At 43.4% G+C, this 6,299-nt stretch overlaps 1 non-coding gene across 1 annotated transcript; it reads left to right on the top strand.

Moving 5' to 3' along the window:
* The first annotated feature begins 313 nt into the window (after nucleotides 1-313).
* Trnal-caa (transfer RNA leucine (anticodon CAA)) lies at nucleotides 314-388 on the top strand. The gene has a single exon. It is a non-coding gene; the product is annotated as a tRNA-Leu (tRNA).
* The last annotated feature ends 5,911 nt before the right edge of the window (nucleotides 389-6,299 follow it).

The raw sequence follows: 6,299 nt of genomic DNA, 5'->3' as shown, positions 1-6,299 counted from the left end.
AGACTCGAACACGGGACCTTTGCCTTTCACGGGCAAGTGCTCTACCATCTGAGCTACCGAAGCACGACTGACGCCCGTTCCTCACAGCTTTACTTCTGCCAGTATCTCGTCTCACACCTTCCAAACTTTATAGAAGCTCTCCTGCGAACCTTGCAGAACTAACACTCCTGAAAGAAAGGATGTTGCGGAGACATGGCTTAGCCACAGCCTGGGGGATGTTTCCAGAAAGAGGTTTCCACTCTGCAGCGGAGTTTGGAAGGTGGGAGACGAGATACTGGCAGAAGTAAAGCTGTGAGTACCGGGCGCGAGTCGTGCCCCGGTAGCTCAGTTGGTAGAGCACTTGCCCGCAAGAGGCAAAGGTCCCGAGTTCGAGTCTCGGTCGGGCACACAGTTTTAATCTGCCAGGAAGTTTCATATCAGCGCACACTCCGCTGCAGAGTGAAGATCTCATTCTGTAAAGAAATATGCTAGACGCATTGGAGTATGGAACGACGCTGCTGGGGACTTGAATGGCGTCAGATGGTGTTTTCGGACGAATCCAGGTTCTGTTTGTTTGTAAACGATGGCCGCATTTTGGTTCGCCGCAGACAGGAGGAGCGGCATCACAGTGACTGCTTTCGCACAAGACATACAACACCAACTCAAGATCTTATGGTGTGAGGTGCTATTGGGTACAGCCACAAATCACAGCTGGTGAGTGTCCAGGGCACTGTGACCATTGTGACCTACGTGGATGTCATTCTGCGACGAACAGCCATAACCTGTCTGCACAATCCCCCAGACACCATTTTTCAGCAACACAATGCACGACCACATGTTGCTGCACGAAAACGTACATTTTTGTGTCAAAGGGTGTCAGCCTTTTGCCGTGGCCCGCCAGATCACCAGATTTGTCACCAGGCGAAAATGTGTGGGATGTGGTGGAATGACGGGTGCAGCAGCTCTGTGGCCCGTTGCCAACCCCCACATTCGGGCTTTCTTACCACAAGATAACGTATTTGGCATAGACCGACTGGCAGCTCAGCTCTCAGTGTGCAGTAGCCAGTAGCAAGGTGGGACCTGTGACGCTCCATCTAGAGTCCAAGTGACTCCGATCTACGTCGCAACAGCCATTCTGGCGTGAAGCACTTGGCTACCAGAGGCTGCTGCCACTTTGTCTTCGCCTTCCCTGATGAGAAGACGTGGACGCTTTCCTGCATGGAGGTCTAGCTTACTATACTTGGTGAGCTGTCAGACTTCCACCACTGCAGAGGAGTACAGTAGCTGCCGTTTCCCAGCCTGCACGTACGAGCCGATACTGGCATCGCTGGATGTTCTCTCAGAGAGAGGCCACGACGTAACTCTTCACGACTGCGACCACCTAGTGCGAAGCTGCTGGATACCTTTACCTGGGGCGCCGTCCACGATGTCAGAGAGAGCGCTCTGGTGATATGCTAGCCGTCTGACTTGGTCACCAGGATCACGCAGGCAACATCCGCAGTGGATCCAGTCAGTAACCTCCTGTGACGCGGCTGCCCACTGCGTGTGCAAAAACGCCGCTGCGGCTGTCGCTTCTGCGAGACGCTCAGTAGTCGGCGGGTATCGGCCTTGCCTCAGTTCACCTGCTCGCCTGGCTACAGGCAGCCTTATAGAATACAAAGGTGTGCCCATGAACAGAGAAACGTGTATTCTGTTGAAGTCGGACTCTAGGTCGCAATAACAAGAAATAATTATCTGCACTTGGACAAATTACAGTCCTCTGCATGGTATCAGATGTCTGAAAACTGATATGTGATACGATCTCAACTTCTTATGATGATTCAAAATCTGCTTTCAGCTATTTCCTATCACGTACAGTTTCGCCACAATTTGACATCAAAGATATAGTTCTGTGCTAGTAGGTTATGCGTTGGAGGGAAATTTCTCAGTACAGCCCTGTATACCTTTAGGTTGTTACTCCTGTTGATGCTAGTTGTTGTTGTGTGGCGCTGAAAGCGTTGCTTGTTTCACTGGCTTGGATTACCAGTGCGATATTGTGATTATTCTGTATATTTAAGACAGTATTAATAAAACGTTTCGCCTACTGTTGATAGTTAAAAAATGGTTCAAATGGCTCTGAGCACTATGGGACTCAACTTCTGAGGTCAGTAGTCCCCTAGAACTTAGAACTAGTTAAACCTAACTAACCTAAGGACAGCACACACGTCCATGCCCGAGGCAGGATTCGAACCTGCGACCGTAGTGGTCTCGCGGTTCCAGACTGCAGCGCCTATAACCGCACGGCCACTTCGGCCGGCTTGTTGATAGTTACTATTACGTCAACACGCAAGTGTGTAAAGAACCTACATATTTTTTTGTTACGATTTGGGAATTATACAGTGGCTAAACAGACTTTGTGTAAAAAGCTTACATGCCTATTTTAAAATGAAACTTAATGACCAGCACAAGGGATGGGTACCAGATACAGTTTGCAGCTAACGTGTGAAAAGGTTAAGATTGTGGACAAAAGGAAAGAAAACATGCATGCCACATGTGATTCCAATGGTGTGGAGGGAGCCTAAAAATTGCCTTAATGACTGTTACCTCTGCTTAGTTTATGTTTACCGGTGCAGTTTGAAAAATAAGAGGAAATTTGTGTACCCAAGCATTGATTCAGCCATTAGGCCAGTTTGCACATGAAGATCTGATTGTTCCTGTTCCTCCAGCTGTTGTAGAGAACGTGACAGAGGATGACGAAGAAAATGAAGTTGATGCAATTACATTGCAGTGAGAGTTTGAAAAGAGCGGAGAAATTTTTTGCCTGTAACTAAAGATATCCTGCACGAACCGTTTGCAGAACAAAAAATAGTCTTGCGTTCACGTCTACGAATAAAATTTCTCTTGATGAAGTAATTTGTGAATTCTCTACCACTGGATGGACCCTGCATCAAGTACCTTTCCAAGAAATTTCCCTTCACCACACGAGACAAATTGAAAGCTTGAATTCCTGATGTGGGATGAAGGTTCTGAGAAGACAATGAAGAAAAGAGGAAAAGGTGCATGACCGCCTTCCAATCAGTTACTCAGAACTTTCCATGGAATAACAAAGATCCTAAACACAAGGCCATTGTTGAAAAAAGCTGCAAAATTTCAAGATGGTAGGTTGCTAAGTGAGTGTGAAAGTTCACTCACATATCGGCTACTTCCCGGAAATTTGGGACATTTTATTGAAGAGTGGAATGAACGTTTTCACCGAGATATTAAGGGCAGGTACCAGCGGTACTGGACAGCAGCCATGTTGGCCGACTACTGTCGAATGTTGAGGATGAACAATCATCGTATGCAAGGATCTACAAGGAATGTAAAGAAAAGAAATTTAAAAAATTTATGGAACACTTTTGTCTTCTTGTTTTTATACACGATAGTCACGAAACAAATTAGGGGAGTTCTGAGAAGTATTTTTTTAAAAGTCTTTCATTTTTAAATGTGTTTTGATTAAAAACTCACCTTGTGTGAAATGGTGTTTCAGTACATTTGTGGGCTCAGAAGTGAAAACCGTCAAAATATTACTTCTTATTTTGTGTAAAAACCTGACATGATAGACTATAACGGTAGTTATTTCTAGAATCAGCATAAGAATGGATTTAGGAACGCCTCCTTTCAACAAATCATCTTACAAAAAAGTATTAAAAATCTGATTACTGTTATCTACACTATTATTCCTTTAATTACTTTTATTTCCTCAATGAAATGTAATTAAATTTAATAAGCTTAAACAGTATGCAGTTACATACAACTTGAGAGTGAGGACGCCAGAGGAAACCTTGCTATCACGGATTAAGGACCAGTTACGAGTAGTCTTTCAATAAAATTGGGATATCTCTGTACTGAGCAGTTCTTACAGTGGAGGCCGGCCGAGGTGGCCAAGCGGTTCTGGGCACTACAGTCTGGAACCGCGCGACCGCTAAGGTCGCAGGTTCGAATCCTGCCTCGGGCATGGATGTGTGTGATGTCCTTAGGTTAGTTAGGTTTAAGTAGTTCTAAGTTCTAGGGGATTGATGACCTCAGCTGTTAAGTCCCATAGTGCTCAGAGTCATTTGAACCATTTACAGTGGATCTTGAGACCATGAAGACATCACGGACTGTCAGTCGTGAGTTGTCAGTTAGGGGGGCACTACAGGGGTGCGAGGCAACGTCGCCTCCTATAATGTGTAATTGCAACTGTGCATTCTGTTCTGAAATTAATGTTAAAAGTGTGTGCTTCCATGAAGTGAGAAGAGAAAAGAGGGGATCAGAAATTATTTCAAGTTGTGTCCCAAAAGAGCCTTACAGAAAAAGAATGCTGCAACAAGGAAATGAAGTCCATATAAGTGCACGGCGACCGAACTTCTTCAGCGGATCCGATGAACAATTCATATGTCATTGCCTCTTAGACAAAATCAGGGTTACAAGGTAGTGTCATAACAGATTAGCAAGGTTGATAACAATAGAGAATAGTTTTGTATAAAAATAATACTCTTGAAACTTCTAAACATATTCTGAAACTGCTGAGTGAAACTTAACGCGCTGTCACTTTGCTTGTCTATATCGTTTCAACACTGATCTACAGAATTTTCCCTGACAAATACAGCCCAAACTTATTATATTCCTTTATGACCCACAATATACAAGGATAGCGCAATCTGACTATTAATTAACAAAAAGAACGGTCCTGCATTAGAAGAAATTCTAACAATATCCCATACGTTTCATAAGTCACTTACCTCACAGAAAATCTTCATGACACGAACTACAGCAAATACAGCCAGTTAAATAAAAGATTCTAACTACTGTAGGCTCTAACTACTAATAGGCATGTGGTTAGCAAAGGAAAGATTTTGTTGCAGAGCAAACAAAGTATTTAGCAGATTTTACCTTCATCGTGTGACATCCAGTTCCAAAAGTTAAACAATCGTCTGTGACATCCACATGTTAACCTAACTGTGAGTCCGACCAGCCACAGAGTCTCTTACAGAAGGCGCACAGCTGTCAGAGATATTAATGCACACTATAGTGCTGCCAACATAAAAACACATAATCAGGCTACTTACACTCCGTAGGAAGCCTGTTTAATTTCGCTGCGATTGGGAACTAAATGGTGGTATTGTAGCACTGTATACACAGGCATCACATCTTCTGGTTCAACGCATTTAAATATAGACATATACTCCCATTTATACAATTAAATAACATCTCTTACTCACTTTTTTATCATTTCATTTTTTATTAGATCCTGCTACACTATTAACAATGCCTCACGAACGCCTTCGGGCATCCGACATATCCTCGCCACCACATTCCGCACCACACCATCCTGACAGCCGCATATACCACGGTTCTGGTCCTCTGTATGCTACTGACGGGTAACGTACGAGAGTGATTCAGAATAATTTTACCGTAACTATAAAAATTATCTATCTGGCGTGCAACGTGGATTATAAGTTTATTTATATTGATGTTGGATTATTTGAAAAATGTAATGACTCCTCGATTAACGTCAGCCTCCTTATCTGAACGGTCAGCACCTCTGACTACCATACGTGGGGCGCGGGTTCGATTCACGGCTGGGTCGGAGATTTTCTTCCGTCCAGGGCTGGGTGTCGTCTAGTCTTCGTCGTCATTTCATCATCTTCACGCAAGTCACCCAAAGTGGAGTGAACTGAGAAAACTTGCAACTTGGTGGTCGAATTTCCCGAGGATGAGACTCCCGGCCGTCGATTCCATACGATCATTTCATTTTTCCTCTATTAATAACCAGGTCATTATACATGAAAATCTCGTTAATAAGAAATCCCGGAGAAAAGTCTCATATTAAATTGTTGGAGACGAGGAATTTGGTCTCTCTGGAAATTTGATAGGTACTTAAAGGGAAGAAGTTTAACCAAAAATAACAGAATCTTTAACTGCCCACTGTCTCGAGCTGGTTGGTTTACAGAGTGTTCTTTTGGCGCTCTGGAAAATAAATGGAGAATTTTTCGAAGTTGAGTGTACGACCGAGCAGAACCTGCAATAGCCATAGTAAAATCACACTTTGTTCTACAAAGTAATGCCCAAGGAAAAGATGGATACAGATTCAACGACACACCGCGCGTCCCACCAGACATAGAAATTCGTCCAGGACAGACAAGCATAGGGAGATAATTGTCAGCGTATTATTGGCGGATTACTATGTGGTAATACAGAGTTGAATTAATGTAGCAAATATCTATGTGAATAAGTTTAAATATAACTGTTTTAAATAAAAAAAACTAAGTGGGTTCTTTCTTTTCATTTACTGTTAAATTGTCTTTACACATAAAATT

This window comes from Schistocerca serialis, chromosome 6 (assembly GCF_023864345.2).
Source record: "Schistocerca serialis cubense isolate TAMUIC-IGC-003099 chromosome 6, iqSchSeri2.2, whole genome shotgun sequence".
NCBI classification, from domain to species: Eukaryota; Metazoa; Arthropoda; class Insecta; order Orthoptera; family Acrididae; genus Schistocerca; species Schistocerca serialis.
The sequence above is the reverse complement of the archived record's forward strand: the minus strand, read 5'-3'. Positions and strand labels throughout refer to the sequence as shown.